Below are 22616 nucleotides of genomic sequence, written 5' to 3'. Positions count from 1 at the left end.
TCTTTAGTTCAAAGTTTATTCCTTCATGGATCCAATATACCATTCTTATTTGGTTTTAAATTGTTTGTTTCCTATAGTGATATATTATTCCTTGTACCAATCATCATTCTCCTTTAGGTCTCATACCTACCCTTTTAGGACATTTGTCCATCTTGTGAACCGATAGAGTTTTCCTTGATGTCAAACACTTAATTCCTTGTCTTTGGTTATGATATTACAATGGGTATGCCTCTGTCCCTCCACATCTTAGTATGTACCTCTTCACTCGTTGGTTCAAATCATTTTCCTTTATGGTTTCCCATGCTACCATGTTTGTTTGGTACAAGTTATAGTGTTCATCACTACAGTCATAACCTTGAAGTTATGTTTGTCTTGTTAGTCCTAACTACGTAGGAAAACACCTCTTTGTTTCTATCCTTTGTTTTTGTGGTTTCACGAACTACGAAGCTCTAAATTTCTCATTGCACCATGAGAATACGTAGGCACAAGGCTTCGAACCCCTGGCAAGCATAATTCTAATTACTCCTTCCGCCTTAGGGCACCATCCATACCTTTCATGATCCATGATCTACCTTCGATCATAAACCATTCACCCTAGTGACATACTATTTATTTGAAACCAAGTACAATTTTCTTGGGAATTCCATATATACCTTTTTAGGACACTTGTCCACATTTCTTCCAAGAGATGTTTGCTATGGAACCAAATACTTAATTCCTTGCTTTTTGGTCATGACGATATAGTGGGTATTGCCTTTGTCCCTCCACATCTTAGTCTATATTTACTTTACTTTTGGGTTGCAAATACCATTTACCACTATGGATTCCAATATACCTTTACCTTTGATTCCAAACTATACCTTTTTAGTCACTTTCACCAAAACCTTCGATTCTTTGACTTTGGTTACTTTTCTCTATCATTCCATTCATCTCCATGATGCATTCATTATATACTATCTTCATTCACCCCACATGATATACTGTTATCTTTGAGCCAAATACAATATCTCTTTGAGTTCCATCTTGTGCTTGCTTGTGAATCAAGAGTTGTTTGACTATTAAACCAAACACTTAATTTCCTTTGTTTTCGGTTGTTCCAAGATAGTGACGGCATGCCTTATGCCCCTCACTTGTTGGTTCATACCAGTTTTACTCTTGGGTTCAAATCTCATTCCTTATTGGAGTCAAACAACATAATCCTTTGGTTCACACCATATTTGTTATCACAACTTCTTTTCACCTCCCACCATTAGTTCTATGAACTACAGAGATCTGAATTCCTTATTGTACTATAAAGATACGTAGCATGAAGGGTCAAATCCTCACCGAACACTTTATTTATTTCATTCATTTCCCTTTATTCTTTCGCAAGTATCTTTAGATATAACATTCATTCGATCAAGAACAATCAAAACGATTTCTGTTGAGTACAACGGATGATAGGAGTACTAATAACTTTCTTGTTTTATTTTTTAAAATTATTTAATCAAAGCTAAATCTTCTCTTTAAAGGATAAATTATTGTCTTAGACGGTGATTTAAGGAAAGGAATATATTATTTGAAATATAGCCTTGACTGAAATTTCATGCGCTTAAGATTTCACCATTTTATGATAAAGTTATTTTTACATTTTATGTAATGCGAGTGCACGACATTCATATTTTTTTAGTTTTGATGAACATTATGAATAAATATAAATGAGTTACTTACAAGTATTCGTTTATTTTTCATTGGAAGCACTGTATCATATAAAATACCATGTAACAAAATTTCTACAAATCATTTCAACTATACAAAAGTTTTAAAAATTCTGTGATATTGAATATGTACATTCGATGAGTTAGACTTTTTACTACCCTTAAAATTATAATATTAATTATATTTCTTTATTTACGTAAGCTTATTTTCATTTGAAGCACTATATCATACAAAACATCGTCTAACAAAATTTCTACAAATCATTTCAATTTCACAAAATTCTTAAAAATTCTTAATGATAATGAAAATGGACATTTGATAAATTATACATTTTACTAAACTTACCATTATAATATTAATCATATTTATTTATTTACATTCTTTTATTTTAATAGTTTTTAATTATATATATATATATAATATATATATATATATATATATATAATATATTATATATATATATATAATATATATATATATTATATATATATATAAAACAAATTCATTAAAAAAAAACTGTTATTTTAAATATATACGACATAGCAAAAACAACTATAACTTTTTTATAACTACATAAACTTTGATTTTTCAATTAGTCATACAAATACACAAGATAATAATTTATCATTATTAATTAATTAAAATTTAGTTTTTGCATTATTGAAATAAAATAAGAATATTCATAATATAATAATCATAATTTTTTTTATAAAAAATATACATGTGATGAGAATATTTTAGAAAAGTGTTACTGAAAATAAATATTTTTAAAGAGTATTTTAACATAAAAAAGAGAACATTTGCAATACTTCAATGATAATCTTTGAAGACTGGTATCGAATAAGTTAATTTGAGTGTTTGATAAATTAGTTGTTGTTGATAAATATAAAATGAGATAAAAAATATTATTAAGTAAGAAATTAGTTGTCTCATTATCTTAATATATTATATTATTAAATTAATTTTTATTTGATAAAAATAAATGTATTAATAAACACATTCAAAAATATTTTTATTATATATATGTATAAAAAAAATATCAAATATTTATATATAAATGTTATAAATTTTTTTAAGGAGATACATGAAATAACATTATTATAATTTTGAATTTAATTACATTAACACAAAATAATAAAAAAAGTAAAAAAATAATAATATCCTTCTACAATAAAAGTATATTGCTATTACGTATTTCTTCGTTTTCTTCGTTTTGATTGATCTTCTTAAAAAAGAGTTATCAATCCTACCTCAAAATTAATTTGAATGATTTTAAAAACATTATTCTTAAATTAATTTTTATATATATATTATATATATATATATAATATATATATATATATATATTATATATATAATATAATATATATATATATATATATATATATAATGTTTTTGTCTAATATATCTTTAAAAAGAGATATAATAAGACTTCAAAAATACAAAAGTAAAATAATATAACTCTAAGGTGTATCAAATCAGGACAATAAAATCTACACTAAAAAAGAGATACAAGAATAGATCTTAATTAAAGAAGTCACCAAAACACAAAAACATACTACCACAAGATTTAGAGCAGGATATTCTCTCAAACACCTCAACATTCATATATAAATTTAACAGAAAATTAAAATAATGAAAACTATTATTGCTAAAGATCAAATGACCATTTTACAAATTATTGCATATGGGATATAAAAATGGTCATTAATAAAACCACGTTTCATTGACTTCTAATGCAACAACACAAACTCGTCATTGGTACACAACTTCCACCTAGAGGGAAATCGTTGTATATGCAGTAATAGTGGCATGCACTCTGAACACATAAATCTTTGTCTAAACGAAAGCAATATCGAGGGTGTGGATAGGATACTCCATCTGCATGAAGCATCGACGAAGCAATACACAGAAATGCTAATGTAAATATCACGAACTTGATGCTGCTGCTTGCCATTCTCTTTAACAAGAACCTTTGAATTTTTTATTGGTGAATAAGAAGAACCTTGAATTTGGCTATTTATAATTAAAAGATTACTAGTAAATTTTGAAATCAAATTGACTGATAAAATTTATAATAATGATTCATTTAATTTAAAAGTCTAAAGTGGAAATTGATTGAAGTCCTTTTAATAAAAATATTTTAAATGTAATTAATTTTTATGATATTAAACAACTTAAAAAAACATTAAATTTAATCCAAAGATTGACTATTTTTATACGTAACTCAATTGATTGATTGAACGTCTTGTCTAAGTTCAATTTTTGATACTCTAGATTGTGTGTTAATTTCAAAGAATTATTATCATATTGTCTATCAATAAAAAAAGTGATCAATTTTTAACAAATTAATTAATAAAAAAAATTAAATAGGATTTATAAAATAAAATAAAATGAATTTAGGGTTTAAAATAATTTGATGCATAGAATATCTCTCACTTAGTATCCCTTTGGCACAATTTGGGGATAAGAATAAGTTAGACTATTAATAGAGATCTACGATATAATCTACATAAATTCATTTCTGTCTATACTTTTTTCTAAATAAAAAAAAAATCTAATTTTTTTTTATAAATCTATTTAATTAAAAAGGATAGGTTATAAATCATTTAAAAAAAGCTTTTTAAACCTATCAAATCGATCTATTTGAATAAATATAAATTACTATTATCATATTGTATTTGTATTTTGAATTAAAATACAAAAACAAGTTTAATCAACTTGAAGAAAAAAATTTATGAGCAATATCATAAGTGTTTTGAATAAGTTCTCTTAAAATTTATGCTAATAGATATACTTGAATAAGTCAATGCAAATAAGCAATTATAGTCTCCTTAATTTTTTAATTTGTTAATCTATTTAAATATTAATTGAATTACTTATTTGTAAATGTTCAAATAAAATAGACTTTTATATAGACATTTTCAAATTACATGTACGAGGAAGAGTACTATACTAAACCTTATCCGTTGGCCTTCCAAGTCTCAGTCTTATGCTTTAAAATTATTAGTAAAATAAACTCAGATTTGACAAAGTTTGACTCGATTCAATTTATTTTCACTTAAAGACACTCTTTAAATTACAATATTTAGAGTTTAGGATAAAATATTATATAACAAATTAATATATTATATATAACAAATTTTCTATTATTATAACGAATGCTCTACAAATATTCTTTAAGAGATTAAAAAAAATTGAGTATTTTTTAAGAGATTAAAAAGATAATTTTGAAAATATATATATTTATTCAATGTACTAAAAACAAAAATATAGTTTATTTATTTTTTAGTTAAGGAAGAAACTCCAAATTATTCATCCATTCCATAATTTCATTACACTATTATATTTGTTATCTTAACCTTTTATAACATTGTGACCAATTTTAATGAAAAAAACGTTGCAGACATATTTATGACAAACAATCAATATTAATATGGTAATAAAATTGTTAAATATGATCATAACTATTTATGTTAAATTTATAAAAATAATTAAATTTTTAATTTGCTCCTATTTAAACTTTTAGACTTTTTTAATATATTTCTTTTATTCTGTAATATATTTATATATTTTATTCTCTTTGTAACCTATTTAATATACAGTGTTCTCACTTGAATATATATATATATATATATATATATATATATATATATATATATATTATATATATATATATATATATATATATATATTATATATATATATTATATAGAAATGAGAAGAATCAATCATAATCATTAATTTTGATTCAATGAAATTATTGGACTAAATTAAAGTTATTTTGTATAGTCATCCATAATGGTGATTTTTATAATCATCATCAAAACTCAATTCACAATATATTTTAAGAAAGAAAATATTTGATACATCCAATTATTGATACTCAATTAAAAATAATTTATTTATATAATTAGTTTATGGATTAATATATAGGTATTTAAATTATTGATACAATGATAATATATGTTTATGTACTAACTATGAAATAAAAAATTTAACTTATAAATAAATTAGTTTTCATCCCATTGTAAATAATTTTACAACTGATATGTGTTATTTAAAAATTGAAAATTAATATACAACTATTATTAGTGTAGTATCAAAAAATTAAAATACTAATATATTAATTTTTAAAACTATTTATTGACTATAATCCGTGTGTCGGGGAATCAAGAAGATTCCAAAACCACACCAAAGGGCCTTTGTGTTTGGCACATTGGCCCTACCTTTACCTTGCATGCATTCATGTATCATCATAGCTCATGCATAATTCACATGCATATCATATAAATTTTTTCAATAACTTATCTTTTGACTGAAAGTCCAACTTAGTTGGTGCCCACCAAAATAGATATTTATCGAAATGTTCAAATTCTCTTTTGTCTTGTCCGATGTATTGTCTGAACCACCTTTTGTCTCTCTGATGTAAATCATATGAGTTTTGTTATTCTGATGTGCTTCCCGAATTTGTCCACCAAATATTGTTGGTTTGTTCTGTGAGAAACCATAATCCACTATTGTTGTTATGTGAGAATCCATAACATCCCTTTTATTCTGTGAGAATCTGGAACCTTTTTCTTTTTGTTACGTGAGAATCCGTAACTTTTGATTTGGTTATGAAAATCCATAACATCTTCTTTGTTTTGTGAGAATCCATAACTCTTCGTTTTCTTTCGTTACGTGAGAACCCGTAACCCTTTATTGTTTCGTTATGTGAGAATCCATAATATCTTTATTATGTGAGAATCAAGAATATTTTCTTTTTCTATTTTTTAGGTGAAAATATGTAACCCTTTATTGTTTCATTTTCTTTGTTCTATGAGAATCAAGAATTTTTCTTTTTGTTACGTAAGAATCCATAACATTTTATCAACCTTATGTGATAAGTCATAACCTGTCTCTTGTTATTTGTTCTGTGAGAATCCAGAACTTTTCTTTTCTTTTAATTACGTGAGAGTCAGTAACTTGTCATTTTGATGTTATGTGAGAATCCATAACATTTCTTTTGTTCTGTGAGAATCCGAAACTTGGAATACAAACATGTCACAAAAGTCCCAACAAAAGAAAACAATGAAATTTGAATCCTAGCCTAAAACTAAGTCTTCGAGCTTGCAATATGTCATAACCAAAAAGACAATCTTCAGACACAAATAACCTCCATCGAGTTTCCATCAATCTTCACTGCATCAGAGCTAATCATCAGCATCTTTAAGCAACACAAATGTTCATGTCTTCCACTTGGATATCCTAAGAAATACAAAGAATACTTGTTGTTCAAAGAACGTGTAAACAACACAATGCAACACAACTCAAATTCAACCATAATTCTTTGAAAGCAAGGACAAAATGCACTTACAATTTCAAACGAGATGCAACCAGTGTGCATCATGGACTAAGGCTAAGCAATGAGAAACATGTCATGCAACAAGTTCTTAGTAGTAGAAAGTTACAGGGAAAAACATCTTTTTTTATCACAACAGTACTTAGTCTATCAGCATCTTTTTGTTTCAGCAGAAAAAAAATAAAAGAGAACAACATCAAAGAATTTTTTGACTAAGTTCAAATGAAGCAAGAGTAAAAAATGATATTTATAGTAGTAAAACTAATATTTTCCAGATATACCCCGCATGCAATTGTTTTCCACTGTTTTATATTCTAAACCTTGAACCTCTTAATTGGTTCAACGGTTGCTCCAGTTTCCAAAATTTGTTCACGTGCTTTGCTTTTGTTAAATTTGTCATCAGGGTCAGATCATCCTGATGTTGCATCAAATTTCATAAATGTTGCAATGATGTATCAGGATATAGGAAAGATGAGCACAAATCTTCGTTATCTGCAAGAAGCTTTAAAGAAAAACAAAAGGCTTCTTGGCGAGCAACATATTCAACTAATTGTTTGTTATCAGGCACTTGCCATTACATTTAATTGTATGGGTGATTTCAAGCTCTCTCATCATAGGTAAATATAGTGGAATAATTGATTTTTAGTAATGCCAGTGGGTGTTTGTATTGTGTACCAAAATATATAACTCATGTTGCATTCAAAAGTCATTATTAGTTGTCAAATTACTACAATAACTTCTAGCTAACCAGTTGAGAGATAGCTTGCATATATGTACTATCTTCCAAATAATAGTTGTCATATTACTGCTGCTAATTAAACTATTTACAAAATACATAACTCATGAAAAAGAGTAACAATTTCAATTGCAGTCCATTTGGTAAGATTGAAGACTACGAAACTTGGGGGACACAATTTGATTCCCTTTGATGCTAAAAGTATATTTTACATATATAATTTAATCATTTCTTTTATCATTAATTAATTAATTACTTAAAATTTTAATAATAATAATATAATTGTTTTTTAAAAAAGTCATAACTTTTTATAATTTTTTATTTTATTTTTAAATATAATATTATATATTATTGAAATTCTGGTATCAGATATGAGATGTCGAAGGTAATGTCATGACACTAATATCTGAGTAACAGAAACAGAAGAAAGATATAGAATGGTAATGCAAAAGACACAAGCAATTGTTAACCCAGTTCGGTGCAACTCACCTACGTCTGGGGGCTACCAAGCCAGGAAGGAAATCCACTAAAATAGAATCAGTTCAAAGACTCTCCGTACACTTCAACAAGTTACAGTCTTTCTCACCTAATCTCTACCCGTGCAATTTCTACCTAAGCACTCTTAGATATGAGAACCCACTCACTTCCCTGCAATCACACCTGTGATTTTAAACAACAATCCTTTGAGAAAAGAAAACACTTTTCAATAACACACTCTTGATTTTACTTCATAGTTTCAATCAAGAAGACACACACTTGATCTTGCTTAACAACTTTGATCAAGTAGACACACACTTGATCTTGCTTCACAGCTTTGATCAAGTAGACACACACTATTGCTTAACAACTTTAGAGTGACAAATTACAACCACAAATCAGACCAATTCAACCATCAAAAGATGACTTGAATTGCTTACAAGTCTCGTGACTAAACAAGACACAAACCCTAGCTCTCTCTCTATATATTTCGCTCAGTATTGGTTGTGTTGTTAAAACAGGTTTTCCAAGTCCCTTTTTATAGAAGCTTTCAGCTGGGCTTGGACATCTTGAAAACCCTAAAACTATTTTCCAATTAAATCTTTTCATAACAGCTGGTTAGATCTCCTAGGAAAATAAGTAAATCAAGTTGTAATCAATGATTGAATGCGCCTGCAAATCAGATCTTCAATCATACATAGATTGCCATTAATTGTGCAATCACATAACACCAGACATTCATACTAAATGTTCTATGTACATGATGTCATGACATCGGGTCTGACATCCTGGAACAATCCTGCATAATTCCATAATTCCTTTTATAATTTCCAGTAGGTACAAAACATCAAATGTCATGACATCGGTATGACATCCTGATACAATCCTGCATAATTATGTTTTCCATTTCAACTTCAGCAGGTACACATTATCAGAAGCCATGACATTATGTATGACATTCTGAAATAATCCTGCATGATCATGTTCTTGAACTCCAGCAGGTACACATGATATCTTATGTTAAGACATCACATATAACATCTTGTGAACACTCTTTGTTTTACCAAAATTGCTGCCAATACTTAGAACCAACAAACTCCCCCTTTGGCAAATTTTGGCTAAAACATATATATGTCCTTTTTGTTCACAAGAAAACTATCAGCAGTTAAACAACAGTTTAAACAGCAGCAGAAGCAAACATAATTACTAGCTATAGCTACTAGTAATACACACATGCACAAGGGTACTTCTCCTCCCCCTAAATTTGTGCAACACAAACAGAATTACTAGTTGTGGATGTAACTAGTAAGACACATAAATGCACAAGGGTACTTCTTCTCCCCCTAAATCTGTGCATACAACAAACATCTTCTTTGATAATAACAGCACCTGTAACCATAGCACCTGTAACAATCAGAATGTCATTCCGGCATCTGCTTCAACATCAACACCTGTGCACCACATCAGACATCCCCTTTGACATATGTAAACAGAACAACACATCTCCTTCAATAATAGCTGTCCATCTGTTCAGCTACATACATCTCCTCACAGCTCCACAACTTTAACTGCTTCCACATCAACATTTCTCCCCCTTTTTAGTCAAAATTGACCAAAGGTGACACATTAGACAAAATAAATGTCAATTAGCCTAGCAGAGAATGTCAGATCAGATGTTATAACATTAAAAATGTTAAAACATAATTGTTCAAGAGATACAAACCATCATCATACACAGCTGTGATAACTGAGATAATGAACAAATCCAAGAAACTCATTAAAAGCCCAAAATATTACAAACATGCATCAATGAGGACTGCCACAAATTACACATTTAAACAGAAAACAATAAAAACTTCAGCTTCCAAACATCAGCACCAGAACAGTCTTCAAACGCAGCACAACTCACACAATCTTCAACTTCAGTCTTCAACACAAGGGGGGGGGGGCATTAATCAAAGGAAGAAGTATCACCTTCACCTTCAGAGCCTTCAGGGCTTTCAGAGCTGCCACTGGATTGAGCTTTTGACCTCTCACTTGAGGTATTGGCATCTGAATCTTCACCTGCCTTCTCCATTTCTTCCTTTTCTAGGCTCCTAATAAGAACCTCCAAAGCTTCTTTTCTTGCCTTGGCCACCCTTATACCATTATCTAGTTCCTTGCAGGTATCTTTTAATTGATCAATTAAACTCCCTTGAGATGCAGGCTCCTTTCTGGTAGATGTCATGACAACATCATTGACATGACTTCCCTCAAATAACTTATAATGAATGGATAGTGGGGGCTTTCTTCTGCTTGGAATGTCATTTGTACTCAGAATGCATGGTTGTTGGCTTAAGATAATACCACAAATAATGGATGGGAAGGCAATGAGCAGCTTCACAGCATTTGTGGAGGCATGTCTGATGATTTGGTCAAACATAAACCTTCCAAAGTCATAGTTTATCCTGGTTCCAATAACATGAATAATTCCTCCAAGACCAATTGAGATGGTAGAGATATGATTAGTAGGCACCCAGTTGGCTGAACCAATCTTGTGCAAGATGGCATATTTGACAGTTAGCTTGCCAGCTGATAGGTGATTCCTACTAGGCCATTCCTTAACTTGGCCAGCTGTAATAGTCCTACAGACCTCATTGTCTGTAGTCTCTAAATCCACTCCTCCATCAGTTCCTCTTCCTAGGAACTTGTTGATAATGGTTGGTGAGAATCTCACACATTTACCCCTTACAAAAACCTTGTAGAACTCCCTGTTGCTCTTTTCATTAATATCCTCAGGGATATTCACAATAAACTCTTTTACTAACCCCTCATAACATTGGGGCAGACCAACCACAGTCTTCATCAGTCCAGCATTTTGGATCAAATCCATCACTTCCTTTATCTCAACAGCCTCTTTTCCAAGCTCTCTTTCAACAACTACCCTCCTCTGAATGACAAACTTCCATTTTGGAGCACCATCTTCTAAATGAAAGGAGATATTATCTAAGTGCACAACTGCAACTTTGCCTGGAGACTTCTTAATAGCCTGCCTTTTTGCAGCGGAGATGTCTGGGATATCGTCTTCGACATCCTCATCAGAGTCAGAACTCTCTCTTTCTTTCCTCTTCCCAACCTCAACTTTACTCCAAGATTTTGAGGGTCCTACACCAGCAACCTTTTTCTCTCTTCTTGCTGTCCTCATTTCAGCCACAGTCTTCCTTTTCCTAGTCCTCAGTTTCTTAGCTACACTTGGTTTTACAAGATGGACCAAAGTGTCATCCCCTTCTTCAGAACTTTCTTCCTCCAAATCAATAATATTCTCAGCAGTTTCATGAGACATATTTGCTGGTTTCTTGCTAGGTAGGGTTTTACCTAGAGAACATAATCCCTTAACAGCCACTTCCTTTTCTGATCTAGATGAGTCATCATCTTTCTCAGCTTGGGGTTCCTCCTCAGGTGAGGGGTCCCTTCTGGACAGAGGGGTAGAAACCCCCTTGACTGCATGCCTTTCACTTAGAATCCTAGTAACTAGATTCCTAATGGAACGATCAACATAATGCATGTCATTTGGATGAGGAGATTTATCAGGGATATTACCTTGCATACTTCCAACCATGGAAGAGGGGCCTGGGGCGTCACCTGGTATCACACAAAGAGGAGTAACGTCCAGCACGTCTTCATCTAGAAACTCCATGGAGGGAGTCTTTGAATGATGAGAGGGTTTAGACCCAGATGATGAAGGATGTTGAGACATGTTGTTGAACTTTTGAAAGAAGTTTCTTTGCCCTAGCAGAGTTTCTCTGAGAAGTTGGATGGAGATGGAAATGGTTGTGTTTAGGTAGCATGTGCAAATGGCATAGATACTATTTACAATGTTAGGGAATGATTTATCATTAATGTGGCTCTTTCTTTTAAGTTGGTAGACACTATTTTTATTTCCTTTTCCTTTCCACTTTAATTTCCATAATTTCACAAGAATCCAAATCCCTAATTTCCCTCTTACATATTCAAATTGAATATCGTCCAAATCCCTTGCAACCTTGTTAGCTAGTTGCATTTCATGCTTTAGAACTATGAATTTGTCTTCCACAAATTTTCTAATGGAGTGATGACAGCAAAAAATGTACTTGGTCCACCTGTGCTGAATATGATTTTTGGACCTAGTTGCAACATTCAGGTTGTCATAATACAATGTCATGACATCGTGTGTGACATTGTATGCAATCATTAGTAGTTTCATCCAACCCAGTTGAGAACAACTGCTTCCATCTTCTATATATTCATCATAAACACCATTTTCATATTTCAAATGTGTAGGAGCAGGTTTCCTTTCACTCTCCATCCCAATCTTCTCCATATTGTTCTTGGCACTTTCGCTTTGAGATAGACACATAATCCCTTGTGGCCCAATTCCAACAAAGCTCCCTCCAATTTCAGACTGCATATGACTAGTAACATGTCTACCTATCTGATCTAAGCTTTCATCTATTTGAGCCATCATGACCTTTTCTCCATTGAAAGTGAGGTTAAGTTTGAGCTTTTGGTGTGACATCCTTGTTTGACATTTCCCACAGACTTGTCTTTCATCACTCTTGAGTGTTCCTCTAGCAGCTATACTCATCTTCATCCCTTTTTCTTTGACATAGGTACACTTTGAGGAATAATCAATTTGATAGCTCCACATGTAACAATTGTCTTTGGTCCTGATTCCTTTCATAATCACTTCACTGTCTTTGTTAGTAATTAGACATTCAGTTTTGGTGAAGTTAACATTCAGACCTTGATCACATAGTTGACTGATGCTTATTAGATTTGTAGTCAAGCCCTTAACCAGTAGAACCTTGTCAAGTTCAGGAACTCCAAGACAATCAAGCTTACTTGTTCCCTTGAGTTCACCCTTTGCTCCATCACCAAAGGTTACATAGCTTATGGCATGATGATGAAGGCCAGTTAGCAGGTCTTGGTTTCCAGTCATGTATCTGGAACATCCACTATCAAAATACCACTCTTCTTTGGCTGAGACTCTGAGGGGAATGTGAGCTATTAGACTTGTAACATTAGTATTAGGAACCCATTGGTTCTTGTTGATAGGCCTATACTGCTTGGGTCTGGGTTGATAGTGAGTCTGATGATGAACAGGGGTAGGATAACCATACAACTTATAGCAGAAGGGCTTCAGGTGACCAAATTTCCCACAGTAATGGCACCTCCATCTTTGGTGTTTCCCTTTCTGCTGTCTTCTCCTCTGATGTTGTGACATATGATGTGACATCATAGGTTTACTTTTACTATGGCTACATTTAGGTTTGGCTTGAGGTCTGCTCTCAGGCTTAGATTCATTATACCCAATGCCATATTTGTCTCCTCTTATTTGTCCAGTTTGGAGAATCTTGTCTAAGGAGTCAGATCCATTGTTTAACACCCTTACATACTCGGTCATTTCTTCTAGTTTAGCATTTAAGAACATAACTTCAGTTTTTAACTTGGAGATTGTTTCCACATGGTCTGCCTTCTCATTCTCCAGCTGTACTATCTTCTGACTTTCAACTTGTTGACTTTCATCTAGCTTGGTATTCAGAACCACTGCTTCTGTTTTTAATTTGGAGATGGTTTCCAAGTGTTCTACCTTCTCATTCTCAAGTTGAGTTATCTCCTTCTTATGGCATTCAACTTGTTTACACAACTCTACACTTTTGTGACACAACTTTCTGTAGGTAGAGGCCAACTCTTCAAAGGTTACTTCATCATCACTTGAGTCTTCATCAGAACCCTATTTTCCTATCAATGCAGTCACAAGATTTTTAGCTTTCTCTGTCTCACTTTCATCAGACCAAGTGGCATCAAGACTCATCTTCTGCTTCTTGAGGTAGGTTCCACATTCAGTTCTAATATGTCCAAACCCATCACATTCATATCACTGTACTTCTTTTCCTTCTTTGGGATTATCATCTGACCTTGCTCTTTTCCAGCATTGTTGGATTTACTGATGTCAGATGAGATGTTCTTGACATTTGCCTTAGATCTTACATCCATCTTTTTTAACAGCCTGTTGAACTATCTTCCCAGCATTGCTACTTCATTGGCCAAATCTTCATCAACCTCCTGACTATTTTCCTCTTCTGTGTTTGACATAAAGGCCATGCTTTTGGTTTTCTTTTCATAACCATCATTCAATCCCATCTAAAATGTTTGGAGGGAACCAATTAGCTAATCAACCCTCATGTTGGAGATGTCTTGAGACTCTTTTATGGCAGTCACCTTCATAGCAAATCTCTTAGGGAGTGACCTGAGTATTTTTCTTACCAGTTTTTCATCTGACATCTTCTCTCCCAGGGCTCCTGAGGCATTAGCAATTTCAAGGATACTCATGTGAAATTCATGAATATTTTCATCTTCTTTCATCCTTAAATTTTCAAACTTGGAGGTAGGCAGCTGAAGTCTAGACATCTTTACTCTAGAGGTGCCTTCATGAGTGGTCTTGAGAATGTCTCAAGCATCTTTGGCCACTTCACAGTTGTTTACCAACCTGAAAATATTCTTGTCTACCCCATTGAATATTGCATTCAATGCTTTAGAATTTCCAAGGGCTAGATCCTCCTCCTCCTTGGACCATTGTTCCTCAGGTTTCTTATCAGTTGTGGCTTCTCCTTCTTTAGTAATTACAGGATGTACCCAACCTGTTAACACAACCTTCTAAGCCTTGTTATCAAGAGATTTTAGGAAAGTTACCATTCGAGGTTTCCAATAGTCATAGTTAGAACCATCCAAAATTGGTGGCCTGTGAACAAATCCTCCATCTCTCTCCATTGTACCAGAAAGTATAGTCCTTAGATCTCACCCAGAACCAGAGCAGGATGCCTGCTCTGATACTAATTGAAATTCTGGTATCAGATATGAGATGTCGAAGGTAATGTCACGACACTAATATCTGAGTAACACAAACAGAAGAAATATATAGAATGGTAATGCAAAAGACACAAGCAATTGTTAACCCAGTTCGGTGCAACTCACCTACGTTTGGGGGCTACCAAGCCAGGAAGGAAATCCACTAAAATAGAATCAGTTCAAAGACTCTCCGTACACTTCAACAAGTTACAGTCTTTCTCACCTAATCTCTCCCCGTGCAATTTCTACCTAAGCACTCTTAGATATGAGAACCCGCTCACTTCCCTACAATCACACCTGTGATTTTAAACAACAATCCCTTGAGAAAAGAAAACACTTTTCAATAACACACTCTTGATTTTACTTCACAGTTTCAATCAAGAAGACACACACTTGGTCTTGCTTAACAACTTTGATCAAGTAGACACACACTTGATCTTGCTTCACAACTTTGATCAAGTAGACACACACTCTTGCTTAACAGCTTTAGAGTGACAAATTACAACCACAAATCAGACCAATTCAACCATCAAAAGATGACTTGAATGGATTACAAGTGTCATGACTAAACAAGACACAAACCCTAACTCTCTCTCTATATTTCGCTCAGTATTGGTTGTGTTGTTAAAACAGGTTTTCCAAGTCCCTTTTTATAGAAGCTTTCAGCTGGGCTTGGACATCTTAAAAACCCTAAAACTATTTTCCAATTAAATCTTTTCATAATAGTTGGTTAGATCTCCTTGGAAAATAAGTAAATCAGGTTGTAATCAATGATTGAATGCGCCTGCAAATCAGATCTTCAATCATACATAGATTGCCATTAATTGCACAATCACATAACACCAGACATTCATACTGAATGTTCTGTGTACAGGATGTCATGACATCGGGTCTGACATCCTGGAACAATCCTGCATAATTCCATAATTCCTTTTATAATTTCCAGCAGGTACAAAACATCAGATGTCATACATCATGTATGACATCCTGATACAATCCTGCATAATTATGCTTTCCATTTCAACTCCAACAGGTACACATTATCAGAAGCCATGACATTATGTATGACATTCAGAAACAATCCTGCATGATCATGTTCTTGAACTCCAACAGGTACACATGATATCTTATGTTAAGACATCACACATAACATCTTGTGAACACTCTTTGTTTTACCAAAATTGCTGCCAATACTTAGAACCAACAATTATAATTATTATTTTTTTGAAAATGCAAAAGGAAAAGTTACACAATATTTTAAAAAAAATTTAAATTTTTTTAAAAATAAAATTAAAATCCACATGGATTTAAAAATAATAATAAATGACATTTGGTCTGCCATGTCAACAAATGTCAAGATTATATGTTGATTGGTCAACAAAGGGGCCATAAACGGAATCTAAACATTACAAAGGGGGAATCAAAAAAATATATTACAAAGGGTAAACTAAAACTCGCTAACATTGCAAGAGGTATAATATATTTAACCATCATTTTAATTCATTTCATTTTAATTTGATCATCCACTATTCATTCCAAAAGTCAAAGAAAAAGTCAAGAATTTGGCATAAAAGATAAAATGATCACACTTGTTATTCCTCATCACACTTTTCATTCACACCTCATCTGATCACATCCAATTATACTACATACCAGAAATTGAGATTGAAATTGATATATTTTGATGCCAAATTCAAATTCAAATCAAATTACACCAAATGAACTTCAAATTTACTCACACTTTATACATTTTTACATAATCCCCATCTTAAACTTTAACCTAATTCATTGGCCTATAAATCAATCCATTCACTAGCAACAAAACACACAATTAATCACTAATAACAACCCCAAAATTCTGCATCAAATTCATCATCAAAGTTATAGTTCCTTCATTTTGAAGAAATTTGAGGTTTGAGAAAAAACCCTCTCAACTTGATCCAATTGTCATCCATTTCCTTTAAATCGTTGCACAACATCATCACCACCATAATCTCTACCAAAAACCACCAAAAAAACTCATTCATTCAAGTTCATGTTTAACTTGATTTCGGAAAAGTTGTCGAAATTGTGAAATAATGCTAAATTGAGGAACAGGAAGTTACAAGGAGTCCGAATCTGTAAAGAAAAGTAGAAAACTCACCTCGCTGGAGTTGCGTCGGAGCCCCACTGGCATCCAAATTTCTCACCTGAAAACTCATTGATGTTCTTCGTGTTCTTGAGGTTTTTCGCGTGGGTAATTTTTAATTCTTACTTTTTACTTGATTTCTTGACATAAACTTGTTTATGCACTTAGTATGTTTCATATCCTTTAATCATTTGTGTAAAATAGCTTAAAATGTGAATTTATGGAAAATTGGTGTTCTAGTACATCCCACTATAAACGATTAATTTTTGAAAATTTTAGTTATTGTCTGTTGATTTTTGAGCATCCCATTGTATTCTTTAGATCGAGTAGATGAATTTTCATTATTCATTTGCGTAATTTAGTGAAAGTTTGAGACAAGTACATGGGGATCAAAGAGATTAGTAGTGTTTTTTTTAAAAAAAAAATTGCATTTACATACTTGCATGTGTTTTTTTCTTTTCAAACTTAATCGTCAAGCTAAAATATTTTCGTAATAAAGGAATGGGGGATGTACATCCTTCCTCTCCCCGAATAAGTGAATGATTGGCGCACACTATATTGCTCAAACTTTTGTGTTCTAATTAAAATACTCTAAATCAAACTTGGACGAAAAAAGAATGGAGGATTCACATCCTTCTGCTCCTTGAATAAGTAAGTGGGAGGCGTGCGTGAAGGAGAATTGCGGTCTAAAACGCAGCGGAAATTAAAATTTTCTCCTTTAGAGATCCTTACGAATGGTCATGATCAATGATAGAATATTTACCTCTTGTGACGATTGAAACCTTTGGTGCAGATCTCTTGTGACGATCAAAACCTTTGATGCAGATCCACTGAGCGATCACGAACGTTGAACGATGACAATGTCTCTACTCAGTCCACACGAACGGGTTCCTTCAATCTCAGTGCTAGCTGGTACGAATGAAGCCTTTGAGTGAGAGAGAGAGAGAGAGAGAGAGAGAGAGAGAGAGAGAGAGAGAGAAAACGAAATTAATGCAACCGCTATTAATGCTTCTGCACAAGGATTCTATTTATAGAACCACTTGTGTGGGCTTCAAGCTAAAAGGCCCACTTAAGTGTATTTTGGTCCATATCTTATAATGTGCCCAAAATCACTTAAGCCCATGGTACCTTACCATATTTCGTATTCTACTCAAGTACACCGTACCTTACGATGTTCTATAATTCACTTAAGGGCACCGTACCTTACGGTATTCCTTAGTTACTCTATCTCTCATTAATCCGTCCTTTGTGTGTGACCCTGTAGGTTTTTGTGACGTTGGCAATTATATTAAATCACGCATTTAACATAATAAACAGTGAGCGGTATCTAGCAACACATCACTGCTACCCAAGACACGAAAATGTCGTGTGATCTGACAAAACCTTCTATGATAATACTTATGTGTATAATTACCCCTTTGCCCTTATGTCTATATTGAACACAAGGCATAGACCGTGTCATCCTTGTCCAGTTCAATATTGGGCCCATAGACATTTATCCTGTTATGCAGGATGGGCAAATTCCATCTAGGTCACTCATGTCCCTCAGCATGCTTCGTGGGGTACCCATCAACTGTCTTTATGGTTATCCAGTTACGGACAATGTTTGATCAGCAATAAAGCACTCGACTCTACATCTAGGGTCCATAGTGGTTTCAGGTCGAAGAGTGGTATACACCATTATCACCATGAGAATAACTTATGACACTTTGCATAGCTTTCTATATAGTATTCTCATAGCGGGTCAATCCGGTATAAATATTACTCATAATATTCATACCTATGTTTAAGGCTTGATAACTCTTTATCCATGATCCATGAGATATGATCATCAGTCTACGAACATAATAGTCTTAATGCTTTAATGTTATCCCACTTCACACTAAAGCTCGACTACGGATACTTTAAGAATAGTGTCCTTATGTTTAATGTGATCTCATGATTAAGTCATACTTGATACATTAAACAGACTAGCTATTCTAGGGACTCTATTAAACAAACGTAATAAAGAAAAAGCCTTTTATTATTAATAAATAATTCGATACAAGTACCAAAAAGTATTGGCCTCTAGGGCTTACACCAACAATCTCCCACTAGCACTAGAGCCAATCAGGCATACCCTTAATACCCATAGATCTAGTATGGCCATCATGCTTCTGCTGCGCAAGAGGCTTTGTCAGTGGGTCAACAATATTGTCAAGTGTAGGTACTCTGCATATTTTCACATCTCCTCTATCTATTATCTCTCGAATGAGATGATAACGCCTAAGTATGTGTTTGGATCGTTGGTGAGATCTAGGCTCCTTGGCTTGTGCGATAGCACCATTATTATCACAGTAGAGACCAATGGGATCCACAATGCTAGGAACTATGCCAAGTTCACTAATGAACTTTTTGATCCAAACAGCTTCGTTTGCTGCACTTGAGGCAGCAATATACTCGGCCTCGGTTGTAGAATCAGCAACTGTATCTTGCTTTGAACTTTTCCAGCTCACAGCGCCACCGTTTAAGCAAAACACATAACCAGATTGCGATCTAAAGTCATCCTTATCTGTCTGGAAGCTAGCATCGGTGTATCCAATTACAGCCAACTCTTCCTGACCTCCATATATCAAGAATGAGTCCTTAGTCCTTCTTAAATACTTAAGGATATTCTTGACAGCCACCCAGTGAGCATCACTAGGATCAGATTGGTACCTACTCGTTGCACTTAAAGCATACGAGACATCTGGTCGAGTACATAACATGGCATACATGATAGATCCTATTGCAGATGCATATGGAATCTTATTCATGCGATCCCTTTCTTCCTTAGTTAAAGTGGATTGAGTTTTTGATAGACACAGGCCATGTTGCATAGGTATGAATCCTTTCTTGGAATCATGCATATTAAAGCGTCTCAACACTTTGTCTATGTATGTACTCTGACTTAGGCCAAGCGGTTTTTGTGATCTATCTCTATAGATTCTGATTCCTAATATATAGGCTGCTTCACCTAGGTCCTTCATAGAAAAGCATTTCCCTAAACAAGACTTTACTTGTTGTAGGGTAGGGATATCGTTTCCAATGAGTAATATGTTATCTACATATAATACCAGGAAAATGATCATGCTCCCACTAACCTTCTTGTAGACACAAGGCTCATCTTCGTTCTTGATGAATCCATATTGTTTTACTATTTCATCAAAATGAAGATTCCAGCTTCTGGAAGCTTGCTTCAATCCATAGATTGATCTTTGTAACTTACATATCTTTTGGGCTTCCTCTAGTATGTCAAATCCTTCAGGTTGTGTCATGTACACATCCTCAAGAAGATTTCCATTAAGGAAAGCAGTTTTGACATCCATCTGCCATATTTCATAATCATGATATGCAGCGATAGCAAGTAAAATTCGAACAGATTTAAGCATTGCAACTGGTGAAAAGGTTTCATCATAGTCAATCCCATGAATTTGTTTATATCCTTTTGCAACCAGTCTTGCCTTATAGGTATGTACCTTACCATCCATGTCAGTCTTCTTTTTGAAGACCCATTTGCATCCTATAGGGTTAATTCCTACAGGAGGCTCTACCAAGGTCCAAACTTGGTTTGTGTACATGGAATCCATTTCAGATTTCATGGCTTCTAGCCACTTCTCAGACTCGGGACCAGTTATGGCCTCTTGGTAGGTCACAGGCTCATCTTGATCCATGAGTAATACATCACCTTGATCAGTTATGAGATATCCATATCTCTCAGGTAGTTGACGTATCCTGTTTGACCTACGTTGGTCTTGTTCTACTTGAGCAGGTTGCTCTTCCACAACTTCTTGTGTTTCCTGCTCTAATTCCTCCATAGGTGTATCTATGCTTTGTGATTCTTGAATTTCTTCAAGCTCTACTTTCCTCCCACTAGTTCCTTTGGAAATAAAATCCTTTTCTAGGAAAACTCCAGTTCGAGCGACAAATACTTTGCCCTCAGAAGGATTGTAGAAGTAATACCCCTTTGTTTCTTTAGGATACCCCACAAATAAGCATTTGTCAGATTTGGGCTCAAGCTAGTTGAAATTTGTCGTTTCACATAAACCTCGCAACCCCAAATCTTTATGTAAGACATATGTGGTTTCTTACCACTCCATATCTCATATGGTGTCTTCTCAACCTTTTTGGATGGAACACGGTTAAGTGTGTAAGCTGCTGTCAATAGTGCATGTCCCCAAAAGGAGTTTGGAAGATCGGCGTGACTCATCATGGATCTGACCATGTCTAACAGGGTTCGATTTCTTCTCTCAGATACACCATTCCATTGGGGTGTTCCAGGAGGAGTAAGTTGGGATAGGATCCCACACTCTTTCAGATGGTCATCAAACTCTAGGCTTAAATACTCACCACCTCGATCTGATCGAAGAGTTTTAATATTCTTACCTAGTTGGTTTTGTACTTCATTCTTGAATTCCTTGAACTTTTCAAAGGACTCTGATTTGTGTTTCATTAAATACACATAACCATATCTACTGAAATCATCAGTGAATGTGATGAAGTATTGAAAACCTCCTCTGGCTGGTATGTTCAGTGGTCCACATACATCAGTATGTATTAGGCCCAAAAGATCATTCGCTCTTTCACCTTTTCCTGTGAATGGAGACTTTGTCATCTTTCCAATTAAACAAGATCTGCATGTCTCATATGATTCATAATCAAAAGAGTCCAAGAGTCCATCTTTATGGAGTTTGGAAATGCGTTTCTCATTTATGTGGCCTAATCGACAATGCCAAAGGTAAGTTGGATTTAACTCTTTAGGTTTCATCCTTTTAGTATTAATGTTATATATAGGCATTTCGAGATCAAGGACATACAGTCCATTGCTCATTTGTGCAGTAGCATAGAATATATCATTCAAATAAATTGAGCAACAATTGTTCTTTATTATAAATGAAAAACCAAACTTGTCCAAACAAGAAATGGAAATAATATTCCTGCTAATTGCAGGTACATAATAACAGTTCTCTAACTGAATTATTAAACCACTAGGTAAAGTTAATACATAAGTTCCTACGGCTAAAGTAGCAACCTTTGCTCCATTGCCAACTCGTAGGTCAACTTCACCTTTTGCCAAATCTCTACTTCCTTTTAGCCCCTGCACATTTGTACAAATGTGAGAACCACATCCAGTATCTAATACCCATGATGCAGAAGTAGATAAATTTATTTCAATAACAAAAATACCTGAAGTTGAAGTCTCTACTCCATTCTTCGTATCTTCCAGGTACTTTGGGCAGTTTCTCTTCCAGTGTCCGGTCTTACCGCAATGGAAGCAGGTGCCTGCCTTTGCTATGCCTCCACTAGGCTTCAAAGCAGCAACAGTGGGTCTGGGTTTGGCAACTTTC

The 22616-nt window shown here is 33.6% G+C and overlaps 1 long non-coding RNA gene across 1 annotated transcript in view; it reads right to left on the bottom strand.

Annotated features, from left to right (window-relative positions):
- Positions 1-3192: 3192 nt before the first annotated feature.
- Positions 3193-22616, bottom strand: part of LOC127092416 (uncharacterized) — a 52178-nt gene continuing 32754 nt past the window's right edge. Inside the window, exon 2 of the long non-coding RNA XR_007792176.1 lies at positions 3193-3294. This is a non-coding gene — a long non-coding RNA (uncharacterized LOC127092416). The remainder of the gene's footprint in view (positions 3295-22616) is intronic.

Source organism: Lathyrus oleraceus, chromosome 6 (assembly GCF_024323335.1).
Source record: "Lathyrus oleraceus cultivar Zhongwan6 chromosome 6, CAAS_Psat_ZW6_1.0, whole genome shotgun sequence".
NCBI lineage: Eukaryota > Viridiplantae > Streptophyta > Magnoliopsida > Fabales > Fabaceae > Lathyrus > Lathyrus oleraceus.
This window is presented reverse-complemented; position numbering and strand designations above follow the sequence as displayed.